Source organism: Schistocerca americana, chromosome 5, assembly GCF_021461395.2.
Source record: "Schistocerca americana isolate TAMUIC-IGC-003095 chromosome 5, iqSchAmer2.1, whole genome shotgun sequence".
In the NCBI taxonomy this organism is placed as follows: Eukaryota; Metazoa; Arthropoda; class Insecta; order Orthoptera; family Acrididae; genus Schistocerca; species Schistocerca americana.
Genome location: NC_060123.1, coordinates 737386686 through 737407313, shown reverse-complemented (window position 1 = coordinate 737407313; position 20628 = coordinate 737386686).

Genomic DNA, 20628 nt, shown 5'->3' with positions numbered 1-20628 from the left:
GATCAAACACCAACAGTAAGAAGGGTCTCTATTCTTGTACTAAAGGCGGCATTGTGCCTTTTGTATTTAATTCCGATCCGATTTCTGTATTTCATCGTCAATGCGAAGGTCCAAGGAATACATTGAACCTGCAGTGGCGTATCGCAAACTAATACTGGTCTGTCAGGAAAGGATCAAAGCACAGACTCTAAGAAGTCTCACTCTTCTTGCACTTAAATCGGCATTATTCCTTTTGTATTTAAGTCCGATGTAATTTCAGTGTTTCATCGTCAATGTGTATGTAAAAGGAATACATTGAACCTGCAGTGGTATTCGGAAACTAATACTGGTCTCATAGGAAAGGATCAAAGCACATACTCTAAGAAGTCTCACTCTCCTTGTTCTCATGGCGTCATTGTGCCTTTTGTATTTAATTCCGATGTAATTTCAGTGTGTCGTTGTCAATGTGAAGGTCCAAGGAATACATTGACCCTGCAGTGGTCTATCTGAAACTAATACTGGTCTCACAGGAAAGGATCAAAGCACATACTCTACGAAGTCTCACTCTTCTTGTTCTCATGGCGTCATTGTGCCTTTTGTATTTAATTCCGTTGTAATTTCAGTGTTTCATCGTCAATGTGAAGGTCCAAGGAATACATTGAGCCGGCAGTGGTGTATCGAAAACTAATACTGGTCTCACAGAGTGTGTTCAAGGCACAGACTGTAAGAAGAGTCTCCGTTATTGTACTTAAGGCGGCATTGTGCCTTTTGTATTTAATTCCGATGCGATTTCTGTGTTTCATCGTCAATGTGAAGGTCCAAGGATTACTTTGAACCAGCAGTGGTGTATCGGAAACTAATACTGGTCTTACAGGAAAGGATCAAAGCACAGAGTCAAAGAAGTCTCACTCTTCTTGCACTTAAGGCAGCATTGTGCCTTTCGTATGCAATTCCGATGTAAATTCAGTGTTTCATCGTCAATGTGTATGTCCAAGGAATACATTGAACCTGCAGTGGTGTATCGGAAACTAATACTGGTCTCATAGTAAAGGATCAAAGCGCAGACTGTAAGAAGTCTCACGCTTCTTGCACTTAAGGCGGCGTTGTGCCATTAGTATTTGATTCCGATGTAATTTTAGTGTTTGATCGTCAATGTGAATGTCCAAGGAATACATTGAACCTGCAGTGGTGTATCGGAAACTAATACTGGTCTCACAGGAAAGAATCAAAGCACACACTCTAAGAAGTCTCACTCTTCTTGCATTTAGGGCGGCATTGTACCTTTTGTATTTAATTCCGATGTAATTGCAATTTTTCATCGTCAATGTGAATGTCCAAGGAATACATGGAACCTGCAGTGGTGTATCGGAAACTAATACTGGTCTCACAGGAAAGGATCAAAGAACCGACTGTAAGAAGAGTCTATATTTTTGTACTTAAGGCATCATTGTGCCTTTTGTATTTCATTCCGATGTAATTGCAGTTATTCATCGCCAATATGAATGTCCAAGGAATACATTGAACCTGCAGTGGTGTATCGGAAACTAGTACTGGTATCACAGGAAAGGATCAATGCACAGACTCTAAGAAGTCTCACTCTTCTTGCATTAATGCGGCATTGTGCCCTTTGTATTTAATTTTGATGTAATTTCAGTGTTTCATCGTCAATGTGAAGGTCCAAGGAATACATTGAACCAGCAGTGGTATATCGGAAACTAATACTGGTCTCATAGGAAAAGATCAAAGCACAGACTCTAAGAGGTCTCCCTCTTCTAGCATTTAAGGCGGCATTGTGCCTTTTGTATTTAATTCCGATGTAATTTCAGTGTTTTTTATCGTCAATGGTAATGTCCAAGGAATACATTGAACCTGCAGTGGTGTATGGGAAACTAATACTGGTCTCACAGGAAAGGATCAAAGAACCGACTGTAAGAAGAGTCTATATTCTTGTACTTTAGGCGGCATTGTGCCCTTTGTATTTAATTCCGATGCGATTTCTGTGTTTCGTCGTCAATGTGAAATTCCAAGAAATACATTGAACCTGCAGTGGTGTATCGGAAACTAATACTAATCTCATAGGAAAGAATCAAAGCACAGGCTCCAATAAGTCTACCTCTTCTTGCACTTAAGGCGGCATTGTGGCTTTTGTATTTATTTCCTAATTAATTTCAGTGTTTCATCGTCAATTTGTATGTAAAAGGAATTCATTGAACGTGCAGTGGTGTATCGGAAACTAATACTGGTCTCATAGGAAAGGATCAAAGCACAGACTCTAAGAAGTCTCACTCTTCTTGCATTTAATGCGGCATTGTGCCTTTTGTATTTTATTCCGATGTAATTTCAGTGTTTCATCGTCAATGTGAATGTCCAAGGAATACATTGAACCTGCAGTGGTGTATCGGAATCTAATACTGGTCTCACAGGAAAGGATCAAAGCACAGACTCTAATAAGTCTCACTCTTCTTGCATTTAAGGCGTCATTGTGCCTTTTGTATTTAATTTCGATGTAATTTCTGTGTTTCATCGTCAATGTGAAGGTCCAAGGAATACATTGAACCTGCAGTGGTGTATCGGAAACTAATACTGGTCTCACAGGAAAGGATCAAAGCACAGACTCTAAGAAGTCTCACACTTCTTGCACTTAAGGCGGCATTATTCCTTTTGTATTTAATTCCTATGGAATTTCAGTGTTTCATCGTCAAAGTGTATGTAAAACGAACACATTGAACCTGCAGTGGTGTTTGGAAACTAATACTGGTTTCATAGGAAAGGATCAAATCACAGACCCAAAGAAGTCTCACTCTTCTTGCACTTAAGGCGGCATTGTGCCTTTTGTATTTAATTCCGATGTAATGTTAGTGTTTCATCGTCAATGTGTATGTAAAAGGAATACATTGAACCTTTAGTGGTGTATCGGAAACTAATACCGGTCTCATAGGAAAGTATGAAATCACAGACTCTAAGAAGTCTCACTCCTCTTGCATATAAGGCAGCATTGTGACTTTTGTATTTAATTCCGATGCAATTTCAGTGTTTCATCGTCAATGTGAATGTCCAAGGAATACATTGAACCTGCAGTGGTGTATCTGAAACTAATACTGGTCTCACAGGAAAGGATCAAAGAACCAACTGTAAGAAGAGTCTCTATTCTTGTACTTAATGCGGCTTTGTGCCTTTTGTATTTAATTCCGATGCGATCTCTGTGTTTCATCGTCAATGTGAAGGTCCAAGGAATACATTGAACCTGCAGTGGTGTATCGGAAACTAATACTGGTCTCACAGGAAAGGATCAATGCACAGACTCTAAAAAGTCTCACTCTTCTTGCACTTAGGGCGGCATTGTGCCTTTTGTATTTAATTCCGATGCAATTTCAGTGTTTCATCCTCAATGTGTATGTAAAAAGAATACATTGAACCTGCAGTGATGTATCGGAAACTAATATTGGTCTCATAGGAAAGGATCAAAGCGCAGACTCTAAGAAGTCACACTCTTCTTGCACTTAAGGCGGCATTGTGCCTTTTGTATGTAATTCCTATGTAATTTCAGTGTTTCATCGTCAATGTGAATGTGCAAGGAATATATTAAACCTGCAGTGGTGTATCGGAAACTAATATTGGTCTCACAGAAATGGATCAAGCACCGACTGAAAGAAGAGTCTCTATTCTCGTACTTAAGGCGGCATTGTGCCTTTTGTATTTAATTCCGATGTAATTTCAGTGTTTCATCGTCAATGTGTATGTAAATGGAATACTTTGAACCTGCAGTGGTGTATCGTAAACTAATACTGGTCTCATAGGAAAGGATCAAAGCATAGACTCTAAGATGTCTCCCACTTCTTGCATTTAAGGAGGCATTGTGCCTTTTCTATTTAATTCCGATGTAATTTCAGTGTTTCATCCTCAATGTGTATGTAAAAGGAATACATTGAACCTGCAGTGATGTATCGGAAACTAATATTGGTCTCATAGGAAAGGATCAAAGCGCAGACTCTAAGAAGTCTCACTCTTCTTGCACTTAAGGCGGCATTGTGCCTTTTGTATGTAATTCCGATGTAATTTCAGTGTTTCATTGTCAATGTGAATGTCCAAGGAATACATTGAACCTGCAGTGGTGTATCGGAAACTAATACTGGTCTCACAGGAATGGATCAGAGCACCGACTGTAAGAAGAGTCTCTATTCTCGTACTTAAGGCGGCATTGTGCCTTTTGTATTTAATTCCGATGTAATGTTAGTGTTTCATCGTCAATGTGTGTGTAAAAGGATTACATTGAACCTGCAGTGGAGTATCGGAAACTAATATTGGTCTCATGGGAAAGGATCAAAGCACAGAATCTAAGAAGTCTCACTCTTCTTGCACTTAAGGCGGCATTCTACCTTTTGTATGTAATTCCGATGTAATTTCAGTGTTTCATTGTCAATGTGAATGTCCAAGGAATACATTGAACCTGCAGTGGTGTATCGGAAACTAATACTGGTCTCACAGGAATGGATCAGAGCACCGACTGTAAGAAGAGTCTCTATTCTCGTACTTAAGGCGGCATTGTGCCTTTTGTTTTTAATTCCGATGCGATATCTGTGGTTCATCGTCAATGTGAAGGTCCAAGGTATACATTGAAAGTGCAGTGGTGTATCGGAAACTAATACTGGTCCCACAGGGAGTGCTCAAATCACCGACTGCCAAATGAGTCTCTATTCTTGAACTTAAGGCGGCATTGTGCCTTTTGTATTTAATTCCGATGCGATTTCTGTGTTTCATCGTCAATGTGAAGGTCCAAGGAATACATTGAACCTGCAGTGGTGTATCGGAAACTAATACTGGTCTCACAGGAAAGGATTAAAGCACAGACTCTAAGAAGTCTCACTCTTCTTGCACTTAAGGCGGCATTCTACCTTTTGTATTTAGTTCCGATGTAATTTCAGTGTTTCATCGTCAATGTGTATTTGCAAGGAATACATTGAACCTGCAGTGGTGTATCGGAAACTAATACTGGTCTCACAGGGAATGCTCAAAGCACCGACTCTGAGAAGAGTCTCTATTCTTGTACTCAAGGCGGCATTTTGCGTTTTGTATTTTATTCCGATGCGATTTCGGTGTTTCATCGTCAATGTGAAGGTCCGAGGTATACATTTAACCTGCAGTGGTGTATCGGAAACTAATACGTGTATCAGAGGAAACGATCAAAGCACAGACTCTAAGAAGTCTCACTCTTTTTGAACTTAAGGCGGCATTGTGCCTTTTGTATTTAATTCCGATGTAATATCAGTGTTTCCTCGTCAATGTGTAAGCAAAAGGAATACATTGAACCTGCGGTGGTGTATCGGAAACTAATACTGTGCTCATAGGAAAGGATCAAAGCACAGACTCTAAGAAGTCTCACTCTACTTGTATTTAAGGCGGCATTGTGCCTTTTCTATGTAATTATGATGTAATTTCAGTGTTTCATCGTCAATGTGAATGTCAAAGGAATACATTGAATCTGCAGTGGTGTATCGGAAATTAATACTGGTCTCACAGGAAGGGATCAAAACACCGACAGTAAGAAGAATCTCTATTCTTGAACTAAAGGCGGCATTGTGCCTTTTGTATTTAATTCCGATGCGATTTCTGTATTTCATCGTCAATGCAAAAGTCCAAGGAATACATTGAACCTGCAGTGGTGTATCGGAAACTAATACTGGTCTGTCAGGAAAGGATCAAAGCACAGACTCTAAGAAGTCTCATTCTTCTTGCACTTAAGCCGGCATTTTGCCTTTTGCATTTAATTCCGATGTAATTTCAGTGTTTCATCGTCAATGTGTATGTCCAAGGAAAACATTGAACCTGCAGTGGTGTATCGGAAACTAATACTGGTCTCACAGGGATTGCTCAAACCACCGACTGCCAAATGAGTCTCTATTCTTGAACTTAATGCGGCATTGTGCCTTTTGTATTTAATTCCGATGCGATTTCAGTGTTTCATCGTAAATGTGTATGTCCAAGGAAAACATTGAACCTGCAGTGGTGTATCGGAAACTAATAGTGGTTTCCCAGGGAATGCACAAAGCACCGACCGTAAGAAGAGTCGCGATTCTTGTACTTAAGGCGCCATTGTGCCTTTTGTATTTAATTCCGATGCGATTTCTGTGTTTCATCGTCAATGTGTAGGTCCAAGGAATACATTGAAACTGCAGTGGTGTATCGGAAACTAATACTGGTCTCACAGGTATTGCTCAACCCACCGACTGTAAGAAGAGTCTCGATTCTTGTACTTAAGGCTGCATTGCGCCTTTTGTATTTAATTCCGATGCGATATCTGTGATTCATCGTCAATTTCAAGGTCCAAGATATACATTGAAAGTGCAGTGGTGTATCGGAAACTAATACTGGTCTCACAGGGAATGCTCAAATCACCGACTGCAAGAAGAGTCTCTATTCTTGTACTTAAGGCGGCATTGTGCATTTTGTATTTAATTCCGATGCGATTTCAGTGTTTCATCGTAAATGTGTATGTCCAAGGAAAACATTGAACCTGCAGTGGTGTATCGGAAACTAATACTGGTCTCACAGTTAGTGTTCAAAGCGCAGACTGTAAGAAGAATCTCTATTCTTGTACTTAATGCGGCATTGTGCCTTTTGTATTCAATTTCGATGCGATTTCTGTGTTTCATCGTCAATGTGTATGACCAATTAATACATTGAACCCGCAGTGGTGTATCGGAAACTAATACTGGTCTCACAGGAAAGGATCAAGGCACAGACTCTAAGAAGTCTTACTCTTCTTGCACTTAAGGCGGCATTCTGCCTTTTGTATTTAATTCCGATGTAATTTCAGTGTTTCATCGTCAATGTGTATTTGCAAGGAATACATTGAACCTCCAGTGGTGTATCGGAAACTAATACTGGTCTCACAGGGAATGCTCAAAGCACCGACACTGAGATGAGTCTCTATTCTTGTACTTAAGATGGCATTTTGCGTTTTGTATTTTATTACGATGCGATTTCTGTGTTTCATCGTCAATGTGAAGGTCCAAGGTATACATTGAACCTGCAGTGGTGCATCGGAAACTAATACTGGTCTCACAGGAAAGGATCAAAGCACAGACTCTAAGAAGTCTCACTCTTCTTGCATTTAAGGCGGCATTGTGCCTTTTGTATTTAATTCCGATGTGATTTCAGTGTTTCATCGTCAATGTGAATGTCCAAGGAATACATTGAACCTGTAGTGGTGTATCAGAAACTAATACTGGTCTCACAGGAAAGGATCAAAGAACCGACTGTAAGAAGAGTCTCTATTCTTATACTTAATGCGGCATTGTGCATTTTGTATTTAATTCCGATGTGATTTCTGTGTTCTATCGTCAATGTGAAGGTCCAGGGAATACATTGAACCAGCAGTGGTGTATCGGAAACTAATACTGGGCTCACAGGGAAGGATCAAGGCACAGACTCTAAGAAGTCTTACTCTTCTTGCACTTAAGGCGGAATTCTGCCTATTGTATTTAATTCCGATGTAAATTCAGTGGTTCATCGGCAATGTGTATTTGCAATGAATACATTGAACCTGCAGTGGTGTATCGGAAACTAATACTGGTCTCACAGGGATTGCTCAAACCACCGACTGTAAGAAGAGTCTCGATTCTTGTACTTAAGGCTGCATTGTGCCTTTTGTATTTACTTCCGATGCGATTTCTGTGTTTCATCGTCAATGTGAAGGTCCAAGGAATACATTGAACCCACTGTGGTGTATTAGAAACTAATACTAATCTCATAGGAAAGGATCAAAGCACAGACTCTAAGAAGTCTCACTCTTCTTGCACTTAAAGCGGCATTGTGACTTTTGTATTTAATTCCGATGTAATTTCAGTGTTTCATCGTCAATGTGTAAGTAAAAGGAATACATTGAACCTGCAGTGGTGTATCGGAAAGTAATACTGGTCTCATAGGAAATGATCAAAGCACAGTCTCTAAGAAGTCTCACTCTTCTTGCACTTAAGGCGGCATTGTGCCTTTTGTATTTAATTCCGATGTAATTTCAGTGTTCCATCGTCAATGTGTATGTAAATGGAGTACTTTGAACCTGCAGTGGAGTATCGTAAACTAATACTGGTCTCATAGGAAAGGATCAAAGCACAGACTCCAAGAAGACTCACTCTTCTTGCATTCAAGGTGGCATTGTGCCTTTTGTATTTAATTCCGATGTAATTTCAGTGTTTCATCGTCAATGTGAATGTCCAAGGAATACATTGAACCAGCAGTGGTGTATCAGAAACTAATACTGGTCTCACAGGAAAGGATCAATGAACCGACTGTAAGAAGAGTCTCGATTCTTGTACTTAAGGCTGCATTGTGCCTTTTGTATTTAATTCCGATGCGATTTCAGTGTTTCATCGTAAATGTGTATGTCCAAGGAAAACATTGAACCTGCAGTGGTGAATCGGAAACTAATACTGGTCCCACAGGGAATGCTCAAAGCACCGACTGTAAGAAGAGTCTCGATTCTTGTACTTAAGGCGGCATTGTGCCTTTTCTACTTAATTCTGACGCGAAATCAGTGTTTCATCGTTAATGTGAATGTCCAAGGAATACATTGAACCTGCAGTGGTGTATCGGAAACTAATACTGGTCCCACAGGAAAGGATCAAAGCACAGACTCTACGAAGTCTCACTCTTCTTGCACTTAAAGCGGCATTGTGACTTTTGTATTTAATTCCGATGTAATTTCAGTGTTTCATCGTCAATGTGTAAGTAAAAGGAATACATTGAACCTACAGTGGTGTATCGGAAAGTAATACTGGTCTCATACGAAATGATCAAAGCACAGTCTCTAAGAAGTCTCACTCTTCTTGCACTTAAGGCGGCATTGTGCCTTTTGTATTTAATTCCGATGTAATTTCAGTGTTCCATCGTCAATGTGAATGTCCAAGGAATACATTGAACCAGCAGTGGTGTATCAGAAACTAATACTGGTCTCACAGGAAAGGATCAAAGTACCGACTGTAAGAAGAGTCTCTATTCTTGTACTTAATGCGGAATTGTGCCTTTTGTATTTAATTCCGATGCGATTTCTGTGTTTCATCGTCAATGTGAAAGTCCAAGGAATGCATTGAACCTGCAGTGGTGTATCGGAAACTAATACTGGTCTCACAGGAAAGGATCAAAGCACAGACTCTAAGAAGTCTCACTCTTCTTGCACTTAAGGCGGCATTGTGCCTTTTGTATGTAATTCCGATGTAATTTCAGTGTTTCATTGTCAATGTGAAAGTCCAAGGAATACATTGAACCTGCAGTGGTGTATTGGAAATTAATATTGGTCTCACAGAAATGGATCTAAGCACCAACTGTAAGAAGAGTTTCAATTCTCGTACTTAAGGCGGCATTGTGCCTATTGTATTTAATTCCGATGCGATATCTGTGTTTCATCGTCAATGTGAAGGTCCAAGGTATACTTTGAAAGTGCAGTGGTGTATCGGAAACTAAATCTGGTCTCACAGGGATTGCTCAAATCACCGACAGTAAGAAGAGTCTCGATTCTTGTACTTAAGGCTGCATTGTGCCTTTTGTATTTACTTCCGCTGCGATTTCTGTGTTTCATCGTCAATGTGAATGGCCAAGGAATTCATTGAACCCGCAGTGTTGTATCAGAAACTAATACTGGTCTCACTGGAAAGGATCAAAGCACAGGCTCTAAGAAGTCTCACTCTTCCTGCACTTAAGGCGGCATTGTGCCTTTTGTATTTAATTCCGATCTAATTTCAGTGTTTCATCGTCAATGTGTATGTAAAAGGAATACTTTGAACCTGCAGTGGTGTATCGTAAACTAATACTGGTCTCATAGGAAAGGATCAAATCACAGACTCTAAGATGTCTCCCTCTTCTTGCATTTAAGGCGGCATTGTGCCTTTTGTATTTTATTCCGATGTAATTTCAGTGTTTCATCCTCAACGTGTAAGTAAATGGAATACATTGAACCTGCAGTGATGTATCGGAAACTAATATTGGTCTCATAGGAAAGGATCAAAGCGCAGACTCTAAGAAGTCTCACTCTTCTTGCACTTAAGGCGGCATTGTGCCTTTTGTATGTAATTCCGATGTAATTTCAGTGTTTCCTTGTCAATGTGAATGTCCATGGAATACATAGAACCTGCAGTGGTGTATCGGAAACTAATACTGGTCTCACAGGAATGGATCAGAGCACCGACTGTAAGAAGAGTCTCTATTCTCGTACTTAAGGCGGCATTGTGCCTTTTGTATTTAATTCCGATGTAATGTTAGTGTTTCATCGTCAATGTGTATGTAAAAGGATTACATTGAACCTGCAGTGGATTATCGGAAACTAATATTGGTCTCATGGGAAAGGATCAAAGCACAGACTCTAAGAAGTCTCACTCTTCTTGCACTTAAGGCGGCATTGTGCCTTTTGTATGTAATTTCGATGTAATTTCAGTGGTCCATTGTCAATGTGAATGTCCAAGGAATACATTGAAGCTGCAGTGGTGTATCGGAAAATAATATTGGTCTCACAGAAATGGATCAAAGCACCGACTGTAAGAAGAGTCTCTATTCTCGTACTTAAGGCGGCATTGTGCCTTTTGTATTTAATTCCGATGCGATTTCTGTGTTTCATCGTCAATGTGAAGGTCCAAGGAATACATTGAACCTGCAGTGGTGTATCGGATACTAATACTGGTCCCACAGGAATGGATCAAAGCACAGACTCTAAGAAGTCTCACTCTTCTTGCACTTAAGGCGGCATTGTGCCTTTTGTATTTAATTCCGATGTAATTTCAGTGTTTCATCGTCAATGTGAATGTCCAAGGAAAACATTGAACCTGCAGTGGTGAATCGGAAACTAATACTGGTCTCAATGGAAAGGATCAATGCACAGACTCTAAGAAGTTTCACTCTTCTTGCACTTAAGGCGGCATTGAGCCTTTTGTATTTAAGTCCGATGTAATTTCAGTGTTTCATCCTCAATGTGTATGTAAAAAGAATCCATTGAACCTGCAGTGATGTATCGGAAACTACTATTGGTCTCATAGGAAAGGATCAAACCGCAGACTCTAGGAAGTCTCACTCCTCTTGCACTTAAGGCGGCATTGTGCCTATTGTATGTAATTCCGATGTAATTTCAGTGTTTCATCGTCAATGTGAATGTCCAAGGAATACATTGAACTTGCAGTGGTGTATCGGAAATTAATATTGGTCTCACAGAAATGGATCAAAGCACCGACTGTAAGAAGAGTTTCTATTCTCGTACTTAAGGCGACATTGTGCCTTTTGTTTTTTATTCCGATGCGATATCTGTGGTTCATCGTCAATGTGAAGGTCCAAGGTATACATTGAAAGTGCAGTGGTGTATCGGAAACTAATACTGGTCCCACAGGGAGTGCTCAAATCACCGACTGCAAAATGAGTCTCTATTCTTGAACTTAAGGCGGCATTGTGCCTTTTGTATTTAATTCCGATGCGATTTCTGTGTTTCATCGTCAATGTGCAGGTCCAAGGAATACATTGAACCTGCAGTGGTGTATCGGAAACTAATACTGGTCTCACAGGAAAGTATTAAAGCACAGACTCTAAGAAGTCTCACTCTTCTTGCACTTAAGGCGGCATTCTACCTTTTGTATTTAATTCCGATGTAATTTCAGTGTTTCATCGTCAATGTGTATTTGCAAGGAATACATTGAACCTGCAGTGGTGTATCGGAAACTAATACTGGTCTCACAGGGAATGCTCAAAGCACCGACTCTGAGAAGAGTATCTATTCTTGTACTCAAGGCGGCATTTTCCGTTTTGTATTTTATTCCGATGCGATTTTTGTGTTTCATCGTCAATGTGAAGGTCCGAGGTATACATTGAACCTGCAGTGGTGTATCGGAAACTAATACTGGTCTCAGAGGAAAGGATCAAAGCACAGACTCTAAGAAGTCTCACACTTATTGCCCTTAAGGCGGCATTGTGCCTTTTGTATTTAATTCCGATGTAATTTCAATGTTTCATCATCAATGTGTATGTAAAAGGAATACATTGAACCTGCAGTGGTGTATCGGAAACTAATACAGGTCTCATAGGAAAGGATCAAATCACAGACTCTAAGAAGTCTCACTCTTTTTGAACTTAAGGCGGCATTGTGCCTTTTGTATTTAATTCCGATTTAATATCAGTGTTTCATCGTCAATGTGTAAGCAAAAGGAATACATTGAACCTGCAGTGGTGTATCGGAAACTAATACTGTGCTCATAGGAAAGGATCGAAGCACAGACTCTAAGAAGTCTCACTCTACTTGTATTTAAGGCGGCATTGTGCCTTTTCTATGTAATTATGATGTAATTTCAGTGTTTCATCGTCAATGTGAATGTCAAAGGAATACATTGAATCTTCACTGGTGTATGGGAAATTAATACTGGTCTCACAGGAAGGGATCAAAACACCGACAGTAAGAAGAGTCTCTATTCTTGTACTAAAGGCGGCATTGTGCCTTTTGTATTTAATTCCGATGCGATTTCTGTATTTCATCGTCAATGCGAAAGTCGAAGGAATACATTGAACCTGCAGTGGTGTATCGGAAACTAATACTGGTCTGTCAGGAAAGGATCAAAGCACAGACTCTAAGGAGTCTCATTCTTCTTGCACTTAAGCCGTTATTTTGCCTTTTGCATTTAATTCCGATGTAATTTCAGTGTTTCATCGTCAATGTGTATGTAAAAGGAATACATTGAACCTGCAGTGGTGTATCGGAAACTAATACTGGTCTCACAGGAAAGGATCAAAGAACCGACTGTAAGAAGAGTCTCTATTCTTGTACTTAATGCGGCATTGTGCCTTTTGTATTTAATTCCGATGCGATTTCAGTGTTTCATCGTAAATGTGTATGTCCAAGGAAAACATTGAACCTGCAGTGGTGTATCGGAAACTAATACTGGTTTCCCAGGGAATGCACAAAGCACCGACCGTAAGAAGAGTCGCGATTCTTGTACTTAAGGCGCCATTGTGCCTTTTGTATTTAATTCCGATGCGATATCTGTGTTTCATCGTCAATGTGAAGGTCCAAGGAATACATTGCACCTGCAGTGGTGTATCGGAACCTAATACTGGTCTCACAGGCTAGGATCAAAACACAAACTCTAAGAAGTCTCACTCTTCTTGCACTTAAGGTGGCATAGTGCCTTTTGTATGTAATTCCGATGTAATTTCAGTGTTTCATCATCAATGTGAAAGTCCAAGGAATACGTTGAACCTGCAGTGGTGTATCGGAAACTAATATTGGTCTCACAGAAATGGATCAAAGCACCGACTGTAAGAAGAGTTTCTATTCTCGTACTTAAGGCGGCATTGTGCCTTTTGTATTTAATTCCGATGCGATATCTGTGATTCATCGTCAATGTCAAGGTCCAAGATATACATTGAAAGTGCAGTGGTGTATCGGAAACTAATACTGGTCTCACAGGGAATGCTCAAATCACCGACTGCAAAAAGAGTCTCTATTCTTGTACTTAAGGCGGCATTGTGCATATTGTATTTAATTCCGATGCGATTTCAGTGTTTCATCGTAAATGTGTATGTCCAAGGAAAACATTGAACCTGCAGTGTTGTATCGGAAACTAATACTGGTCTCACAGGGAGTGTTCAAAGCGCAGACTGTAAGAAGAGTCTCTATTCTTGTACTTAATGCGGCATTGTGCATTTTGTGTTCAATTTCGATGCGATTTCTGTGTTTCATCGTCAATGTGTATGACCAATTAATACATTGAACCCGCAGTGGTGTATCGGAAACTAATACTGGTCTCACAGGAAAGGATCAAAGCACAGACTCTAAGAAGTCTCACTCTTCTTGTACTTAAAGCGGCATTATGACTTTTGTATTTAATTCCGATGTAATTTCAGTGTTTCTTCGTCAATTTGTATGTCCAAGGAAAACATTGAACCTGCAGTGTTGTATCGGAAACTAATACTGGTCTCACAGGGAATGCTCAAAGCACCGACTGTAAGAAGAGTTTCTATTCTTGTACTTAAGGCGTCATTGTGCCTTTTGTATTTAATTCCGATGCGATTTCTGTGTTTCATCGTCAATGTGAAGTTCCAAGGAATACATTGAACCTTCAGTGGTGTATCGGAAACGAATACTGGTCACACACGGAATGCTTAAAGCACCGACTGTAAGAAGAGTCTCTATTCTTGTACTTAAGGCGGCATTGTGCCTTTTGTATTTAATTCCGATGCGATATCTGTGTTTCATCATCAAAGTGAAGGTCCAGGAATACATTGAATCTGCAGTGGTGTATCGGAAACTAATACTGGTCTCACAGGAAAGGATCAAAACACAGTCTCTAAGAAGTCTCACTCTTCTTACACTTAAGGCGGCATTCTGCCTTTTGTATTTAATTCCGATGTAATTTCAGTGTTTCATCGTCAATGTGTATTTGCAAGGAATACATTGAACCTGCAGTGGTGTATCGGAAACTAATACTGGTCTCACAGGGAATGCTCAAAGCACCAACACTGAGATGAGTCTCTATTCTTGTACTTAAGATGGCATTTTGCGTTTTGTATTTTATTACGATGCGATTTCTGTGTTTCATCGTCTATGTGAAGGTCCAAGGTATACATTGAACCTGCAGTGGTGTATCGGAAACTAATACTGGTCTCAGAGGAAAGGATCAAAACACAGACTCTAAGAAGTCTCACTCTTCTTGCACTTAAGGCGGCATTGTGCTTTTTGTATTTAATTCCGATGTAATTTCAGTGTTTCATCATCAATGTGTATGTAAAAGGAATACATTGAACCTGCAGTGGTGTATCGGAAACTAATACTTGTCTCATAGGACAGGATCAAATCACAGACTCTAAGAAGTCTCACTCTTCTTGAACTTAAGGCGGCATTGCGCCATTTGTATTTAATTCAGATGTAATTTCAGTGTTTCATCGTCAATGTGTAAGTAAAAGGAATACATTAAACCTACAGTGGTGTATCGGAAACTAATACTGGTCTCATAGGAAAGGATCATAGCACAGACTCTATGAAGTCTCACTCTTCTTGCATTTAAGGCGGCATTGTGCCTTTTGTATTTAATTCCGATGTAATTTCAGTGTTTCATCGTCAATGTGAATGTCCAAGGAATACATTGAACCTGTAGTGGTGTATCAGAAACTAATACTGGTCCCACAGGAAAGGATCAAAAAACCGACAGTAAAAAGAGTCTCTATTCTTATACTTAATGCGGCATTGTGCCTTTTGTATTTAATTCCGATGCGATTTCTGTGTTCTATCGTCAATGTGAAGGTCCAAGGAATACATTGAACCTGCAGTGGTGTATCATAAAGTAATACTGGTCCCACAGGAATGGATCAATGCACAGACTCTAAGAAGTCTCACTCTTCTTGCACTTAAGGCGGCAATTTGCCTTTTGTATTTAATTCCGATGTAATTACAGTGTTTCAGCGTCAATGAGTATTTGCAAGGAATACATTGAACCTGCAGTGGTGTATCGGAAACTAATACTGGTCTCATAGGAAAGGTTCAAAGCACAGACTCTAAGAAGTCTCACTCATCTTGAACTTAAGGCGGCATTGTGCCTATTGTATTTAACTCCGATGTAATTTCAGTGTTTCATCGTCAATGTGTATGTAAAAGGAGTACATTGAACTTGAAGTGGTGTATCGGAAAATAATACAGGTCTCATAGGAACGAATCAAAGCACAGACTCTAAGAAGTCTCACTCTTCTCGCATTTATGGCGGCATTGTGCCTCTTGTAAATAATTCCGATGTAATTTCAGTGTTTCATCGTCAATGTGAATGTCCAAGATATACATTGAACCTAAAGTGGTCTATCGGAAACTAATACTGGTCTTACAGGAAAGGATGAAACACTGACTGTAAGAAGAGTCTCGATTCTTGTACTTAAGGCGGCATTGTGCCTTTTGTATTTAATTCCAATGCGATTTTTGTGTTTCATCGTCAATGTGAAGGTCCAAGGAGTACATTGAGCCTGCAGTGGTGTATCGAAAACTAATACTGGTCACACAGGGAGTGTTCAAGGCACAGACTGTAAGAAGAGTCTCTATTCTTGTACTTAAGGCGCCATTGTACCTTTTGTATTTAATTCCGATGCGATTTCTGAGTTTCATCGTCAATGTGAAGGTCCAAGATTTACTTTGACCCAGCAGTGGTGTATCGGAAACTAATTCTGGTCTCACTGGAAAGGATCAAAGCACAGAGTCAAAGAAGTCCCACTCTTCTTGCACTTTAGGCGGCATTGTGCCTCTTGTATGTAATTCCAATGTAAATTCAGTGTTTAATCGTCAATGTGTAAGTCCAAGGAATACATTGAACCGGCAGTGGTGTATCGGAAACTAATACTGTTCTCACACGGAAATCTCAAAGCACCGACTGTAAGAAGAGTCTCGATTCATGTACTTAAAGTGGCATTGCGCCTTTTGTATTTAATTCCCATGCGATTTCTGTGTTTCATCGTCAATGTGAAGGTCCAAGGAATACATTAAACCTGCAATGATGTATCGGAAACTAATACTGGACTCATAGGAAAGGATCAAAGCACAGACTCTAAGAAGTCTAACTCTTCTCGCACTTAAGGCGGCATTGTGCCTTTTGTATGTAATTCCGATGTAATTTCAGTGTTTCATCGTCAATGTGAATGTCCAAGGAATACATTGAACCTGCAGTGGTTCATCGGAAACTAATACTAGTCTCACAGGAATGGATCTAAGTACCGACTGTAAGAAGAGTCTCTATTTTTGTACATAAGGCGGCATTGTGCCTTTTCTATTTAATTACCATGCGATATCTGTGTTTCATCGTCAATGTGAAGGTCCAAGGAGTACATTGAACCTGCAGTGGTGTATCGGAAACGAATACTGGTCTCACAGGGAATGCTCAAAGCACCGACTGTAAGAAGGGTCTCTATTCTTGTACTTAATTCGGCATTGTGCCTTTTCTATTTAATTACCATGCGATATATGTGTTTAATCGTCAATGTGAAGGTCCAAGGAATACATTGAACCTGCAGTGGTGTATCGGAGACTAATACTGGTCTCACAGGGAATTCTCAAAGCACCGACTGTAAGAAGAGTCTCGATTCATGTACTTAAGGCGGCATAGCGCCTTTTGTATTTAATTCCCATGCGATTTCTGTGTTTCATCGTGAATGTGAAGGTCTAAGGAATACATTAAACCTGCAGTGGTGTATCGGAAACTAATACTGGTCTCATAGGAAAGGATCATAGCACAGACCCTAAGAAGTCTCACTCTTCTTACACTTAAGGCGTCATTGTGCCTTTTGTATGAAATTCCGATGTAATTTCAGTGTTTCATCGTCAATGTGAAAGTCCAAGGAATACATTGAACCTGCAGTGGTTTATCGGAAACTAATACTAGTCTCACAGGAATGGATCAAAGCACCGACTGTAAGAAGAGTCCCTATTCTTGTACTTAAGGCGGCATTGTGCCTTTTCTATTTAATTCCGATGCGATATCTGTGATTCATCGTCAATGTGAAGGTCCAAGGAATACATTGAACCGGCAGTGGTGTATCGGAAACTTATACTGGTCTCACACTGAATGCTGAAAACACTGACTGTAGGAAGAGTCTCTATTCTTGTGCTTATGGCGGCATTGTGCGTTTTGTATTTAATTCCGATGCGATTTCTGTGTATCATCGTCAACGTGAAGGTCCAAGGAAAACATTGAACCTGCAGTGGTGTATCGGAAACTAATACTGGTCTCACAGGGAATGCTTAAAGCACCGACTCTGAGAAGAGTCTCTGTTCTTGTACTTAATGTGGCATTGTGCCTTTTGTATTTAATTCCGATGCGATTTCTGTGTTTCATCGTCAATGTGAAGGTCCAAGGTACACATTGAACCTGCAGTGGTGTATCGGAAACTAATACTGGTCTCACAGGAAAGGATCAAAGCACAGACTCTAAGAAGTCTCACTCTTGTTGCGCTTAAGGCGGCATTCTGCCTTTTGTATTTAATTCCGATGAAATTTCAGTGTTTCATCATCAATGTGTTTGTAAAAGGAATACATTGTACCTGCAGTGGTGTATCGGAAACTAATACTGGTCTCATAGGAAAGGATCAAACCACAGACTCTAAGAAGTCTCACTCTTCTTGAACTTAAGGCGGCATTGTGCCTTTTGTATTTAATTCCGATGTAATTTCAGTGTTTCATCGTCAAAGTGTACGTAAAAGGAATACATTGAACCTGCAGAGGTGTATCGGAAACTAATACTGGTCTCATAGGAAAAGATCAAAGCTCAGACTCTAAGAAATCTCACGCTTCTTGCACTTAAGGCGGCATTGTGCCCTTTGTATTTTATTCAGATGTAATTTCTGTGTTTCATCGTCATTGTGTATGTAAAAGGAATACATTGAACCTGCAGTGGTGTATCGGAAACTAATACTGGTCTCATAGGAAAGGATCAAAGCACAGACTGAAAGAGGTCTCACTCTTCTTGCATTTAAGGCGGCATTGTGCCTTTTGTATTTAATTCCGATGAAATTTCAGTGTTTCATCGTTAATGTGAATGTCCAAGGAATACATTGAACCTTCAGCGGTGTATCAGAAACTAATACTGGTCTCACAGGAAAGGATCAAAGAACCGACAGTAAGAAGAGTCTCTATTCTTGTACTTAAGGCGGCATTGTGCCTTTTGTATTTAATTCCGACGTAATTTCAATGTTTTATCGTCCATGTGAAGGTCCAAGGAATACCTTGAATCTGCAGTGGTGTGTCGGAAACTAAAACTGGTCTCACAGGAAAGGATCAAACCACATACTCTAAGAAGTCTCACTCTTCTTGCACTTAAGGCGGCATTGGGATTTTTGTATTTCATTCCGACGTAATATCAGTGTTTCATTGTCAATGTGTATGTAAAAGGAATACAATGAAGCAACAGTGGTGTATCGGAAACTAATACTGGTCTCATAGGAAAGGATCAAAGCACAGACTCTTAGAAGTCTCACTCTTCTTGCACTTAAGGCGGCATTGTGCCTTTTGTATGTAATTCCGATGTAATTTCAGTGTTTCATCGTCAATGTGAATGTCCAAGGAATACATTGATCCTGCAGTGGTGTATCGGAAACTAATACTGGTCTCACAGGAAAGGATCAAAGCACAGACTCTAAGAAGTCTGTCGCATCTTGCACTTAAGGCGGCATTGTGCATTTTGTATGTAATTCCGATGTAATTTCCGTGTTTCATCGTCAATGTGAATGTCCAAGGAATACATTGAACCTGCAGTGGTGTATCGGAAACTAATACTGGTCTCATACGAAAGGATCAAAGCAAAGACTCTAAGATGTCTCACTCTTCTGCACTTAAGGCTGAATTGTGCCTTTTGTATTTAATTCCGATGTGATTTCTGTGTTTCATCGTCAATGTGAAGGTCCAAGGAATACATTGAACCTGCAGTGGTGTATCGGAATCTAATACTGGTCTCACAGGAAAGGATCAAAGCACAGACTCTAAGAAGTCTCGTTTTAATTGCACTTAAGGCGGCATTGTGCCTTTTGTATTTAATTCTGATGCAATATCTGTGTATCATCGTCAGTGTGGAGGTCCAAGGAATACATCGAACCTGCAGTGGTGTATCGGAAACGAATACTGGCCTCACAGGGAATGCTCAAAGCACCGACTGTAAGAAGAGTCTCTATTCTTGTACTTAAGGCGGCATTCTGCCTTTTGTATTTAATTCCGATGCGATTTCTGTGTTTCATCGTCAATGTGAAGGTCCAAGGAATACATTGAACCTGCAGTGGTGTATCGGAAACTAAAACTTGTCTCACAGGAAAGGATCAAAGCACATACTCTAAGAAGTGTCACTCTTCTTGTGCTTAAGGCGGCATTGTGCCTTTTGTATTTAATTCCGACGAAATTTCAATGTTTCATCGTCCATGTGAAGTTCCAAGGAATACCTGGAATCATCAGTGGTGTATCGGAAAATAAAACTGGTCTCACAGGAAAGGATCAAAGCACATACTCTAAGAAGTCCCACTCTTCTTTCACTTAAGGCGGCATTGGGCCTTTTGTATTTAATTCCGACGTAATATCAGTGGTTCATTGTCAATGTATATGTAAAAGGAATACATTGAACCTGCAGTGGTGTATCGGAAACTAATACTGGTCTCATAGGAAAGAATCAAAGCACAGACTCTTAGAAGTCTCACTCTTCTTGCACTTAAGGCGGCATTGTGCCTTTTGTATGTAATTCCGATGTAATTTCAGTGTTTCATCGTCAATGTGAATGTCCGAGGAATACATTGAACATGCAGTGGTGTATCGGAAACTAATACAGGTCTCACAGGAAAGGATCAAAGCATAGACTCTGAGAAGTCTCACTCTACTTGCACTTAAGGTGGCATTGTGCCTTTTGTATTTAATTACGATACGATTTCTGTGTTTCATCGTCAATGTGAATGTCCCAGGAATACATTGAACCTGCAGTGGTGTATCGGAAACTAATACTGGTCTCACAGGGAATGTTTAAAGCAGCGACTGTAAGGAGAGTCTCTATTCTTGTACTTATGGCGGCATTGTGCCTTTTGTATTTAATTCCTATGCGATTTCTGTGTTTCATCGTCAATATGAACGTCCAAGGAATACATTGAACCTGCAGTGATGTGTCGGAAACTAATACTGGTCTCACA